Source organism: Molothrus ater, chromosome 6 (assembly GCF_012460135.2).
Source record: "Molothrus ater isolate BHLD 08-10-18 breed brown headed cowbird chromosome 6, BPBGC_Mater_1.1, whole genome shotgun sequence".
Lineage (NCBI taxonomy): Eukaryota > Metazoa > Chordata > Aves > Passeriformes > Icteridae > Molothrus > Molothrus ater.
In genome coordinates, this window is record NC_050483.2 from 21675150 (window position 1) to 21690630 (window position 15481).

Consider the following 15481-nt stretch of genomic DNA (forward strand, 5'->3'; position numbering starts at 1 on the left):
ATGTGAGGTTTATGCAGCTTGCCACCATCTTCTCTCCATAAAATCCTTTATCTGACATATCAAAATTTCAGCCTTTGAGGACACATTATTTGATTTTTACATAGCAACCTCTTTGATTCATCAGGATGCACAGGGAAGCCTGGTAGTTACACAAAAGCCCAAAGCAATAGTACGAAGTAAACACAAAAGACAGGATTTTCTTTGACATATCAATAAAATCCACAAAATTTCCAAGTAGAAATTCCCATCTTTATTTACGTCCCAAGCAACCCCGGCAATGACAGCCTTTATCAAGTTGTCAACACCAAGAATAGCACTCTGTCATTTTGGGCCATCACTGCAGAGTAGCACAGTCAGGTCAGCAGCATCTGGCTCCATCATGGCAGAAGCAGCTCAGCCAGGCTGCTCTGCAGCTCAATGAGGCCAAAGCACTTTGCAGAGTAAGCCCCCTCCAGACTTTTTTGTTCGTCCTTTTGAACACCTCAGAGTGGCTATGCCAGGCCAGCCCAGCCTTCTCTCTGCGTTGGTGAAGTTTAGTAGCTTTTCTTTGCCCAAAACAAGGGATAGGAGACAAACTGGGTCATCACAGATAAATAAAATTTTCTTCACCCTTCCTCCCCAAAATCTCAGAGTGCAGGAACTGGGATCTAAGAGCTCTCGTCTGGCTCACTATCTCTGAAAATAACAGCTGGGTTTTTATCAAGGAGCTGTAAAAGTCCTTTAACTAACATGAGGCCTAAAATATTAACTCATTGCTGAGACCAGACTGGGATTCTCCTGATTCAGCAGTACTCACTCAATGTGTCTGCAAATGCTTATAAATTTAATCACTAAGAGCCTGTGTGGATGACAGATGGAGATAGACAAAGTGGCGATGACAGGGGTGGAGGGTTGAGTATTTCCTTTCCCTATTTGTTGCTTAGTCAAATAAAGAGCGGCAAAATAATACTCTCCAAACTCCCCCATCTCTGCAAGGTAAGGGCAGCTACAGGATGTAACAATGGTATGTAACTCAATGCTCAGCTGGTATTTTTCATGTGGAATGAAGAAGAAAAATATAATTGGAAAGTTTATTGGCTGCATGATGCCTATTTCTTATTTCTCTGATTGCACCTGAGAGTTAATTGTGAAATTTTGCACTTGAAAAATATGTATGTATGTTATATTTAAAAAAAAAAAAATTACCTGACTATAGAACTTTTGAATAGAAAGTAATGAACCTTTAGTACTCACCTGTAGGAGTATTTCAAGCAGTCCTTTTATCTAGCTATTATTCTTGGCCATTTTTCCCAATAATTTTATTTTTACACCAGAACAAGAACCTTGGAATCCAAAGTCCTCTAAACAAAGAATAACTGTAGCACATGAAGCAACAACACTATCTCTCTATGTTTCATTAACATTGCCAACCTCTTTCTCTTGTAGCCAAAGCAGCAAAGCAGCCTACATCTTTTTTTGGGCTATATATACCTTCATCCAGGTCTTTTGGCGTGAAACTACAAATGCCAAGTTTATTCCTAGGTCAGCATTCTTTAAAGCATCAGTTTTAATCCATGGTCCAGCTTTGCTGGTCTGTTGTCTGTATCCTCTTTATTCTCTGTGTCCAATACACTTGCTGCAGGGGCCCAAAATAGCTCCATATGCTTTTTCCTATTCTTCTTTGTTGTTATATTCTTCCAGCTTCTCCCTCTGTATCTACACATTTATTATTATTGACCCTGTCATCTTCTACATTTCATTCACCGTGAGCACATCCATCATACAGTTATGGCAATTGTGTCTCTTCATAACCAACAGCTGCATCTCACCCCAGCAATGGCTGCATTGTGTAATCTGTGCCTATGAAAATTCAGTAGTAATGGACTATAGTAAAAATTCTGTGGCTGCCCATAGTGGTCCTCATTTTCTGTCCCTCAACTGGTTTTCTGCTCCTGAAGAAATTATTTTCTTTGCCAAGTTGGAAGTTAAAACTTTGCTGGTTTTTACAGTGTTTTTTTGCTTAGCTCAGAAATGGCATGTTGTTATTGTCCAGACGGGAGCCCCAGGTGGGAGCCAGGCCTGAGACATCAGCTGTTTAAACAAGTGGAACGGCTGTCATTAATCTCTGCTTCTGGAGCTCATAACAGGAAAATGGAGCAAGCAGGGAATTGGTTCCCAATAAAAGAAGCATCCTTCAGCCTTGCACAGCTTCATGTCCAGCCACCAGTCAATATCTATTGTTCCCATAGATCATAGCAGCAGCAGGTGAGAAATTGCATGGACTAGAGGCTTGTGTGGAGTGGGCATGTGAGGATTTCCCATGCACACTACAGACAAATCAATCTTCTAGAATAAGACTTGAAAGAAGGATCAAGAAAAGGCAAGAAATGATACCAAGGATTTTTGGGAACAGATCCTTTGTGGGAAATATTTAAGACAGGAAAAAAGCCTGGCTCTTGTCAAAAGGGTTTTCTTCTCCTTCAAAGATCAATACAAACATGTTAGAGGTATGTCTTTGCAAAAATACTGATAGCTGAGAGCTAACTGCAGTGTCACCTGCCTGCACACCAGGCTTTAACTTGCTTTCCAGTACCAAAAGGAAGCCTAAAAAAAGCCAGAGGGACTTTTGGAGTGCCACTACAAGGTCATAGGGCTAGGGGGGATGGCTTTAAACTAAGAGAGCAGGTTTAGATTGGTTCTAAGGAAGAAATTCTTTACTGTGAGGCTGATGAGACATTGGAACAGGTTGCCCAGAGCAGCTGCAAATGCCCCATCCCTCAAAGTGTTCAAAGGCAGGCTGGATAGGGCCCTGACAAACCTGATCTAGTGGAAGGTGTCCCTTACAATGTCCAGGAGGTTGGAACTAGGTAATCTTTAAGATCACACCACAATTCAAACCTTTCTGTAGTTCTATGTTTCTAATGCCTCATTCTCAGTATCTACATCAAAAATCTGCAGCTTCAGAATGATGTTTCTTATTAAAGGCTTTAGCTACAAGAAAATCAGTTTTTCTTCAGAAACAGAGTAAAACATCAGCAATATTTAAGTACTGTGGTGTTCAAACTCTGTGTAAAGGCTACTATTTCATGGTCTATCACAATCTTCTCTTTTCACCTGCTGGACAGTAAGGCATGCACTTGACCGGGCATCTCTGAAGGAATGCTTTATTGAGCCCAACAGCTGTCTCTTCTATTCAGAGCAGAGAGTACCTGAAAGTGGGCCACAATGGAGAATAGAAAAGTTTTAATGGCTTGGACTTTGCTCGGTAGGTAATAGAGCCCCAATGTTTTCAGATACCAGGCAGGTTAGAGCAAGAGGCATTTCAATTCCCAGAAGGAAGAAAACACTTCTGGTTATATTACCAAGACAAATAGTGCAGTGAAATCAGTTTTGAAAGACAAAAATCAGCCCCAAAAGATTGACTGAGTAAATTTTCAGTACAATTCAATTCATATGCTCCTCTGATACTTTCTATTTTTTTCCTCATAAGCAGGTGGTAGGCAGTGCAGAATGTGGCAAGCTCTTTTATATGATTGATGGTTTAAAATTTTCAATTAAAAGCATGTTTGCTGGTTTGAGGAAATCTTTGGGATGAAGGAGAAGGGAAAGCTCTCTGTGTGAAGAAGAAAGCCTTATTTTCTCTGCCTATTAGCATCTCCATTCCTGTTTAAGTTCACTCACTTTTTGGACCAAGGGGACAAGACATCACAGCACATTGTTGCTGGGTAGATGTGTGACACCCAGCTCCTCTCCAGAACAGTGTCCACAGCACCCTGCCAAGGACATGGGGAAATGGAGTATGAACTGGAAGTTTTGCCATTTTTGAGTTGTTCTTGATCCTTTCTGACACCCATGTCATCAATCTCTAAGGGTCTGCCTAGAGAGGAATAAACTCAGGGAAGCTGTGTGTCACTACAGGTCTAAGCATTTTTAAAAAGTGTAAAAAAATATTTATGCTCTGGAATATTATCATCCAGTTCCCTTTTCCTCTTTGAGAACACTGGAAATGCCACTACTGGTGTACCTCCTCTTTCAAGCTGAGGAATGCCCTGCTTTGGTTTGGCAGTTCAGGGATCACAATCCCTCCACTGTGTCCCTGCTGACTGCCAGGGCTGTGCACGGACTGAGGAGATGCTGATGGGCAGCTTCTGTGTGCTCCTACACACTGGCTTATTTTACAGACTTTCTAATAAACACTGAGACCAGACACCTCGGATTGCTCTGCTGCCTGGCTCCTGACAGGTGTTTTGAAAAAGACATTTCACCTTTTTTTTGCTGAATTAAAATGATTCAGTGAAGATGATATGCAATGAATATTCAGATTCCCCATGATTCTTGAGATAATTAAACTTTCTTATTCTTGTAAGTGGTAGTCTATAACATGTCCATAGCACATGGTTTTTTGTGGGATTTAGTATCCTTGATATGCAGACATTTATTTTGCCAGCTAAAAAATAAGATTTTGATTGACTTGTCTTAGACATTTTATTATGGTCACGATTGCTGAGAGTCATAACAAGCAAGTTTTTCTTTTGTTTTCACTAATTTATTGCAAATTACATGACAGAGCACCCCATCAAATGGTTGATACCTTCACTGCCTAAACAGTCATGGGATGAAAAATGCCTGTTGTCTGCTAGCAGAGACAAAAGCAGACTTTTGTAGCCATGTTGCCATTAGCTGTATTTGGAGCTGGGAGTTCACTGACAGTTATTTGTAAGGTACTGAAACAACATTGTAAACTGGCTTGGCTCCAGCTGTACTTTGGAAGAAGTACATGAACAGTACACATAATTCAAACCCACCACATTTCAGAGATGTGCTTTTGTTGTAAATTTGGGAAACAGAGCAACTATAAGGCAACTATAAGGCTTCCAGACTACAGGTGTTACTTTAGTTAGTTGTCATGTTCTGTTAATCTAAGGGATGTTGCTACAAAACAACCTCTCACTAGCTATACCTGAGTAATCATCTGGACGTGCATCACTTTCTTTCCCTTGATTACAGATATCTTTATACCTTGATCCCCAGTGCTTGACTTAAACATCCCAGACTAGATGGAATGAAGCCAGTCTGTGTGCTCCCACTGAAAGTCATAGAAATTTATATAATCTTGACGTCAGAAATATAAAGACTGTGAGATTTTTAGCATGATTGCTAAAGCAGGCAGCATGCATTAGGCTGGATCTACAATTTGTGATGCTGAAAATATTCCCATTGGAATGAGCATTGTAGCCAGGTAGAAGTGGCATGGCCTGCCTATGTTAACTGTCAAGATCTATAAAGAGCCAATTGGGTGAGAAGTCCTTTCATGGGCTTCTGTGGTACTTAGAGCAGGAAGGTGTTTTAATCAACAGAAGCTATCAGGGAGTATAAGACATCATTCTACCATGTCCACCAACTCCCAGCCCCTTGCAGCTTGCCATTCTTCTCAGAAAGGTTTCTTTTGACCACAGACTGTGTTGTGGGATAACAAGCCTGGCCTTTCCCCCTTCTACTGTCTGCACTGACTTAGGTCTGAAATGTATATGCCTAAGCCTTACCTGAGTTTCTCTCTATGGCAGCAAAGATAAACCCTAAGATGTGCAGCAAGGACATAGCATTAAATTATTTTGACAGAGCTAGGATTATGCTCCCAGAGAGAGTCAGAAGAAAGCAAGAAGGCAGCATGAGAAGTACACTGATAAGGCAGCCGAGACTGGAGTCCAGAGAAGAGTCTTTTGAGGTGATAAGTCAGTAGACTGGGCTTAGAGCATGATAGAAGAGGCAGACCTGGCAGCAGCTGCAACACTATGCCTTGCATCCTGCAAAACTCGGAAAGCCCCTGTCATTTGAATGTCTATGGCTGTTGAAGATAAGCCATGCATGAGCGATGGTAATTAGCATCTGCCTATCTTTTGTGTGCAGTAACTCAGTTCCCAGTGCCATGGTACAAACACCTGAAAACATTGCTGTTTAAGAATGACTAAATCAACTTTTATCTGAATTTCCATATGTTTCTTATAAATATTCATGTCTTTATTTTTACAACACACTTATTGCTCCTTCAAAGCAGGGATTTAAACACCTGAACAACATAAACTGCCAGGAAAAAGGGGACAGGCTCTGACCCTCTGAAGGTATAGGCTAATGCCCCAAAAACTTACTCTACATGAAGGTCTACATCAACTCAGAAATGTGCAGTACGGAAAAGGGGGCTTTCACAATCTTCACTTTTTGTAATGATTTTTAGCCAGAAAACCATCCTTTCTATGTATTGTCCTAGTGTAAACTATGAGACTGTATCTTGCTTTGTTTAAATAAAAAAAAAATCTTAGAGGAGTGTAGTAAAGCAGCAAGTGTAAAAGTTCTACCTATGCATGGCTTGAGCTCTACCTGATAAATGCATTAAATCTTCTCCAGAAAAGGGTATGTGGGACAGATATTTGGGGTTTTATTCAAATAACCTCACTAAGGAGACAATCTTTACTGCAGCCTGTGAAATTATTAGCTGCTTACAAAACTCATCATAACTTCAAGCACAGCATCTTAGCCATGACTTTGACTGTTCACTTGTAAAATCTATGTTAAGCCTTCAGTGCCTTGATAATCCAGTTTCTTTGTCCTTCTCTGGATGGATGAGGGTATGAAACTAAGGGACTATGAATATTTGTCACTCATTCCTAAAGCTAGAATTCCAGTTCATAGCATTGCCACTAGAATAATTACATATTAGATTTGTCATTAATTCTACTTATTTTTAATGCATTAGCATAGAGTCTGTAAGAAGCAGGGGAACAAAAACATTGGAAGCTACTTCTCACACATCAGTGAAATAATAAAACACTCTGAACTCAAAGTGGAACATGATCTCAAAAGAACAAAATTGCATTTGGAAAATTTATTTATGTATCAAAACTAATTATTGCAAGTTCCACCTCAGTAGTACTTGAGGATTTCATTACAAGATCTAATTGGACTTATATGTGCTGTAAATTTTTTTTATCTTTTAATTGGTAGCAGAGATCAAAGTAAAGAGAATGAAAGACAAACTTGGTATTTGTTTCATAAACTCATCTTCTGACTTCATTTGTATTTGCATGGTTCCTTGGAGCTGCTCATAGCAGAAGCTTGTATTAGCATGCCAAAAGAGAATCTCCTGTTTTTTCAGTTCAGTGCTTCAGAGATTCGTCAAAGTCATTCAGCAAGTCAGATCTTAATTACCAAAGGATGCTACTTCAAGTCGGTCCTGTATATCCAGCCTCTCCTTATGCCTTTCTAGAACAGGTTTGGAAGAAAAGACAAGTAGGAGCTGTTGTGCCATTTTAGGCAACTTTCCACAGTGTAGCCACAAGCCTATTTTCCCAAGGGTGACTGATTCCTTGTAATAGCTCACCTGAATTAAATTTGTGGGGCTGGACCTTTTAAATTTCACCCTACTTGGTAATATTAACATTTTTGCTTGATTCTGTCTTAAATCCAGCCACGCTGAATCAACTCCTTCAGAGCTCATGGATGTAAGAATGAGAATGAGGGAATTCTGTCTGCACTGCCCAATGCTGTCTTGTGCATTGACCCTCACTAATGCCAACCTGGCTGGCACCAAATCCAGAAGTAGTATAGCTGCTCTGTCGAAATGGCATAAGTTAAAAATGAAACATATACAAAAATTAAACACCACTTTTTGCAGTACCCTCCAACAGTTACTGGAGCTCAACCACTGTAAATGATGGTAAGCAAAACATCTCTTGAGCCAAGGGGGATACCTTCTGGAGTCAGTGATGAAGAAGAGACCTTAACACAATTGAGAGGTGTGCTGAGGCAAATGTCATGAAGTTCAACAAAGTGCAAGGAACTAGATAGCAGTAATCCCAGAAACATCTACAGGCTGAGTGGAGAAGTGCTTGAGAGTAGCCCTGCAAAGCACCGGAGGGCAATGGTTAATGAAAAACCCACCAAGAGCCACTCACAGCCCAGAAAGCCAAACCAATCCTGGGCTGCATCCAAAGAAGCATGATCAGCAGGCTGAAGGAGAGGATTGTCCCCCTACCACGCTCTTGTGAGACTCCATCTGGAGTGCTTAATCCAGTTCTAATGTCCCCAGCATAATAAGGAAATGGAACTGTTGAAGCAATTCCTTGAAGTTGGTAAGAGGACTGGAGTACCTCCCCTATGAAGACAGGCTGAGAAAGTCAGAGCTACTCAGCCTGGAAAAGAAAAGGTTGTGTGGAGACCTCATAGCAACCTTCCAGTATCTGAAGTGAGCCTAGAGGGAAGCTGAGGAGGGACTATTCATCAGGAAGTCTAATGCTGGGACAAGAAGTGATGGGTACAAATTGAAAGAGGGAAAATTAGGCTAGATGTTAGGATGGAATTCTTACTGTGAGACTGGTGAGACACTGGAACTGGTTAACCAGGGAGGTTGTGGATGGCTCAACCCTGGAAGTGTTCAAAGCCAGGTTGGATAAGGCCTTGAGCAATCTGGTCTGGTGGGAGATATCCCCGCCCATGGCGGCAGGGGTGGAAATAGATTATCATTAAGGTCCCTTCCAAGCCTTAACATTCTATGATTCTAAGTGAATTCTTCCAGTCCAGTGAAAAAATGGGCCTCTTAAATGTTAAATATTTAAGCTAGAAAGTTTAAGCTTGCAAGTTAGGAGGCAGAATGAGCAAGAGCTGCCAAAGAGACTGTAGAGTTCATTTTGTACTTACCACTCAGATGTTCTTGACATTCTTTCAAGAATACAACATGATTTGTTGTATTTTGCCAAAGACTAGCTTTGTTCTTTCTTTTGTTACACTTTTATTTTACATGCAAATTCAATATTTATGAGAGATGTATTGCCTGTCAATGTTTCCATTGGGAGGTATTTAATCTTCCCAATTTTTTGTGTGTTTGAGCTGTGTGGGTTACATCTGTAACACATTCGAGTCCTGGCCACCCAGCCTGGGAGAACGGTTTTATGTGTCAGAAGCATACTCCCTCCCAGTGTCTTCACTTGAAACTGTGAAAGTTGCCAGTCCAAACTTCTGGTTGTCCAGCAAGAAAAAGGCATGTTTTTTCCTAAATTTGAAAATACGAATAACTGGCAAAACTGCATGCACACCACAGACAGAAGGGGAGAGGGGAGAGGATAGAGGAATGCTGCTTTCAAAAGCTCTTGACCTCCTTTCTGTGTACCTTGCTCTGTCATTTTCCAGTGCTGCACTTTGCCAGGTAGAAAAAGGAAACCACAGCCTTTACACATAGATTTCCAGATGGCAGAAGGCCAAACTGTGATTGCTCAGTTGTTTTTGGAACCTTCAGAGAAAGTGACTCAGGAAAGATAAAATGTGATGCTGACCCAAATGACACCATGATTTGCTGTCTGTGATGGTCCTGAAATGTCTCCTCCAGTAAATAAACATCCTGTTTCCCATGGTACTCAGACGTAAAGTGAGTATCAAGGAGGATTCTTTTCAGAAAGCTGCTTTATTTCTTTTTCTCCAGCTAATTCTAACTCTTGCCCTCTCCTTGAGCTGGCCCAAGGGCTTCAGTAGTAGATTCTTCCCTTTCTTTACCAGATATTAATTAAAGAGCTCAATCCTCAATGCATTTATTATAATAAAAGAGCTATGCAGTGCAAAGCAATCTAATTCTCCCTGCCTCACAGAGGCCAACAAAATGCCCATTTTGGGGCCTTAATAAAATAAAAGAGCTGCAGTTATTTAGAGCCAAGCTGAAGATTCACGTGTTTGAGTGGGTCATGGGTGCTTTATTATATGCTTGTCATTACAAAAAAAATGCTTATTCTGTAATGAGTTCCAGGGTGACAGAAAGCAGGCAGAGGCTCTTGTAGGAGCAGCCAACATCTCACAGAAAGTATGTGCATCCCTGCCTCTGAATTATTAGCTTCTCACAGCTAAACAGCTGCAGAACTGGATGTGGCCCATGACACAGATGGGCTGCAGAGCAGCACATTTCTTCCTGAATCTACCAGTGGTGCACTGTACCAGGTCATATAAATGGACAGATGGGAGGAAAGGCACCAGCTTCTTTGGCTAGTGTGCCCTAGTAACAATGCTGCAAAGTAAGTCTTGCTCTTACCTGATATTTTTTATGTCTGAGAAATTGAAGATTTTTGAGATATGATCATCTTCACTCAGCATTAGAGTTCTGATGAAGAACCTTGTCTGAAATGCCTCACCTGCAGTGTGTACCTTACAGATACTGGGAAATCCAACCCAATATACAAACAATATACAACCAACAATATACAAACCCACAGGAAATCAGAGTTCATTTGGTCTCAGAACTACATGTTTATATATGATGGTAATTTTCTTGAAAAGAAGACTTTCATTGCATGGAAGTTCTCCTGTGTTCATAATCCTCAGCCTGGAACATCCTAATCCTTTGTTTGCACAGGCATGTCTATACTTTGAAGTGTTAAATTGTTGAGAAAAGTTCACAGACCAACAGTACAAGAATGGCTTTGGAGTTTTGGTATATCAAAAGATACGTGGAGGATTAATCTCCCCCTGCATAGGTAATCATTTTACATTTGTGAAAAATAAACTTCAAACCTTTCCAGTCTGATTCAGATGAGTTCTGACATCCTTTATGCGTTAGTTTAAATGACAGCATAAGCAGCAAGACAACAGAAAATCAAGCGCTGTGATTTGGATATGCTAGCTCAAAACGGATAAAGCAATAATAAAAAAGATTAGCATTGTGGCTTTCATGCCAGCAGCTCTAATATCATTTACATCGTCTACAGGAAAATAGGGACATAGGATTGGCAGAGTCTGCCTGGGTCATTGAGTCTGGTCCTCTGCTATCACAGGCAACAATATCATCTAATCCCTTTCATAACTCCTGTGACTTGCCAATAAAACACAGGAAACACATGGGAGAACTGCAGCTGTTCAGAAGAGCACAGAAAAACCCACAGCCTGTCTACAATTAAAAATGTGATTGAAGTTATATGGGCTTTTAATAGGGATGAATCAAAAAGTTTGGGTTAGTTCAGCTCTACTCCAACATTGTCTGGTGTGCAAGTGGGAAAGGGTCATGTGTGAACATGTCATTCAAGAGATTCACATACCTCTTTCATATATAAAGAAGTACTTTGAGATCTGAGTTTTGATTTGACCACCAGCATCATCAAAAAGTGCTCATGGATCTTGAATAATCAAGACTGGTTAAAAATTCCCCTTTATCTATCACTTGACATATATTTTAGATGACATTTGAGTGGGTTGCCTGTTGACTCCAGGAACGGCTAAATAAATCCAGAAGAGACAACAGCCCAACCCAATTCCTCTTTTGCACAGTATGTCAGAGTCACTCATCTATGACATGGAGAGTTCTGAGAAAACAACTGGTGTTTCCAAGAAGCTTGTCTCTGTTCCATTTGTGATTCAGACATTTAATTTTGTCTTGCTCCTTGCTAAGTTTCATATAAATAATCAATTGCTAGTTGAGTTGGCTGCCCAAAGGGACAAATTCAACAGCAAGAGAAAGGGAGTAGATGGAATGCCTCACTGGGACCAATAAGGCTAATGAGGGAACAGTTCATATTGTAAACTTCTAAAGAGTGCATGTCCAGAAGGTTAACCTTTTGCTGTTTCCTTGACAGTAGCTGATATTTCTGTCTGTATCTTAATAGGGGAATCATAGGTCTCTCTTTCAGAGCTCTTCATGTTGCAGATTGTATTATTAGCCAAACTATAAGCAGAAAATAATCAAGGAATTTAAACCCATGCCAGAAGAAAAAGTCCAGACTGTCTCTTAAGCTAAAGAGAAACAGGCTGTACCCTGCTTGGCCCCTACAGGAGACAGTTCTCAGTGCCGCATCAAACAAAGCAGGAAGGAATATATAGCTGCAGAGGATCTTCTTACCAAGTTTGTTCGGTTTGTACTGAAAAATAGATGGTTTGGGCAATAGTAGGTCAAAGCTGAGAAGGTGTTTCAGTGGTCTCCTGTTGTCACAAATTCAGAATGGAAAGAGGAGTGAGTTGGTAAGGGAGAAAGTGTAGCCAGTCCACAAACTGCCACAAACTCTGCTGACCCTCACACGTCTTCACTAGTCACTGTTTCACACCATTTTAGAAAATACAAATTGAGGCCAAGCCTATGCCTCTTCCAAATTGTCATGAGATTATATGATGTCTGCAACATCATTCTAGAGTGAATTTGTTTTTCACTCTTACTATGTATTATACTCAGTTTTCCATAGTATGTGTAAGATTGTATTGCAACTGCAGATTTCCATCATGAAAAGATATAATTATACTAGATAACCATTTGCTTGGGATTGTCTAAACAATGCAGAGATGAAAGAGGCACTGAATCAAGGCACTGGACCTCATTCAGAATATATTATAGATGAGATGTTGGGACAGAGGAAAATGGCCAGTTTGTAGAGTTGAGGGACAATTTTTCAGAGAATAACAAGAAGTTGCACATAATAAACACCTCTGGCTTCAGAGTCTGGGAAAAGAGAGAACCACAGTGAGAATTCTGTGGTTTAACCACAGCTAGCAACCAAGCCTCACACACCTGCTCACTCACTGCCCACCATGGGATGGGGAACAGAATCAGAAGGGTAAAAGTGAGAAAACCCATGGGTTGAGATAAAGACAGTTTAAAAGGTAAAGCAAGAGCCATGCACATAAGCAGAAAACAGCAATGAATTTATTCACTGCTTCCCATGGGCAGGCAGGTGTTCAGCCATCCCCAGGAGAGCAGGGTGCCATCATACCCTGGTTACTTGGGTAAAAAAATCACCATCATTCTGAACATCCCTCTCCTTCCTTCATGTTCTTCCCCAAGGTTTACAAGCTGAGCATGTTGCCAAAAGGTATGGAATGTCCCTTTGGTCACTTGGGGTCAGGTGTGTTGTCTGTATCCCTGCCCAACTCCTTGTGCACCCCCAGCTTCCCCACTGGTAGGGAGGAGCAAAGGCCTTGAGCACTGCTCAGCAGAGCACTGTTGATAACTCCCCAGTATCAACACACTTCCCAACACAACCCCAAAACACAACCACATGCTAGCTTTAGTTCTAAAATGTTAAAAGTACTTTCTTAGAAGTTTTTTTATTATAAGGTTCTTTGGTTCTCACTGCTACTATTAGAAATTAAGACATCCCCTTGTCTTCACTGAAGTGTATTCATCACATACCCCCAAAAAAGTACTTTCACTCCCTGAAAACATGATATGCATATTCTGTGTCACTTTCTTATGTGCATATTTTAATTAATTTTTTCTCTTTGAAAAAGCAGGGAAACTCAGCTAGGTACAGCATTCATAACAGTGTGACAAAATCTTCATACTTTCAGCACAGCAGGTGCAACTAGTGATATGAGTGTCCTAGAACTTCCATGTCTTGACAGAAAACCCCTGAAAGTACCAGATGCTACTGGCCTTCACTTTGATAAAGGAATTTTTAGGCTCCTCTTTCCAGTAGGTGCTGTGCGGATTCTCCTGACCATTATAAAAACCATCAGTCTCTGCTGCCAAAACAGAAAATGAAGGTGAGGAAATAAGTGCTAAGGACCTGAGGCAGCACTGGTCATCCCAGGGTCTGTTCTGAGCAGGTGATGGGCTGAGAGGCACTGGTCTGAGGAGTTCCTGTGGTCCCAGAGATACACAGACAAATGTGAAAGAGTATCTCTAGCACAGGGCTTGAAATGCTAGAGAGAGGCAGGTAACCTACAGAGCACATACAAAGGAACACAGGGATGGGCCACTCCATATATTGGGCAAAATAACATGGCATAGCCATGCTAAGACATGGCAGGGCTGATATTTCCTGAGATCAGAGAAAGAAAATTATAATTCCTAACAAGAGCAAAAACACGAAACAAAAGAAAGTGAGAATGGACAGAAAAAATTAAGTAAGGCGAGGAGGTCATCTAAAGAAGGTCCAAGCCAATGTAAGTAAACCAAAGCAGGAAGAAAAGGACTAGGTACACTCACCCTCATGCAAAAAACAAGGAAAAATGGTCGATGCTGCCACATGCTGGAGGGTAGGAAGAATAAATTAATAAATTAATAAAGGGCAAAAGAAACAGTAGCTAATTATGGTGTATTTCATGCCTCTCTTCTAGTAGTTAGCAACTGCAGCAACAAATAACTTTCTGCTCTTTCTCTGTAAGGAGAGAGAAATATTGCCAAAATGCACTCAGGTAGTGAAGGGTCTCCAGTGCATTTCCTGCAGACTAGCACTCTCTATCCATGTAAAAACACCTCCCACATCAGTGCTACCAAAGACATCGAGTTGTTCCTGAGGGAATGAGATGTAACTTTGGTCTCTGGCCATTCAGTTATTCACCTCCCTGTTCAGTGCTCTCCTATATGAACTGGGGGATAGTAATAGGTAGGGACTGAGGAGAGAAAATACTTGTTCTTCCCCAACTTTGAGCCTGTGCAGCAACACTCAGCTCTCCACATGATGCATAACACAGCAGGCTGGTGGTTGTCTCAAGTCTACCGCCTGCTGGGCAGAGTTCATTTCTAGCTGTAGTACAAGAGCAGAGAGACTATGGAAATGTCATCAAATTACAGCAAGGTATTCACAAGGGAAAAAAAGACATGCTAGCCAGCAAGTGTTTTCAAGGCATGTTAACAAATCCAGTTTATCTCACATGCCAGCTCTCCCCCACCTCATTCCCATTCCCACTGAATAGATACTAATTGAAAATTATGTTTTCAATGTGAAGGCTTTTTCTAATTTGGTCCTGTTTAAAAGCATTTAGGATCTTATTGTTTGTTGTATTTCAAAGTGATTTACATGAACTCCCCAGGGAAGCCAACAAAGGACACTACCAACATTATGCTGGCAGACAGCAAGGGTTTCTACTCAGCACAGAATATTCACGTGCTTCAAGAAACACAGATTCTTGAGGTAGAGGAGACAGTTGAAGAGCTCCAATGCAAAATATCTAGGAAACTGTTGTAATATCTATTCCTGTTCAGCATTTTTAGCAATCATGGTAGACACAGAGCTCAATTGAAAATATGAATCATTTTTAAATATTTTTCATGGGAAAGGTTGAATTGCCTATGTAATATAAACATGCTCAAAAAGGTACTTTCCAGGCTTTAAGCCTCATGTATGCATCACACTGCACACTCTAAAATCTCTTCACTGAATTCTATAGACTCCCACATATTTATGAGAAATGAGTATACAAAGTGTAAAACATTTTGTATTTACCCAACAAAATATGTAATCATGCACTCAGGCATGCACTGCACACACGCCTATATATTTGACACATGCAGGATGCCAGACATTGTGCACATATGTGCACATATTTGTGCATTATATTACGAGTGTCTTTGCAGATCATACAAAGAACAGGAACAGCCTGCACCTTACAACGCGCACCTGCAGGACCTGCACACAGCCAGATTTGCCAGTAAAGTTCAGATTACTTATATCTGTGTGCATTAACAAAACCTGTGTTTACAACATCTTCCAATTTGTATGTATGCAATACATGTCCATCCATTCATTTACTTAATGAAGTATGA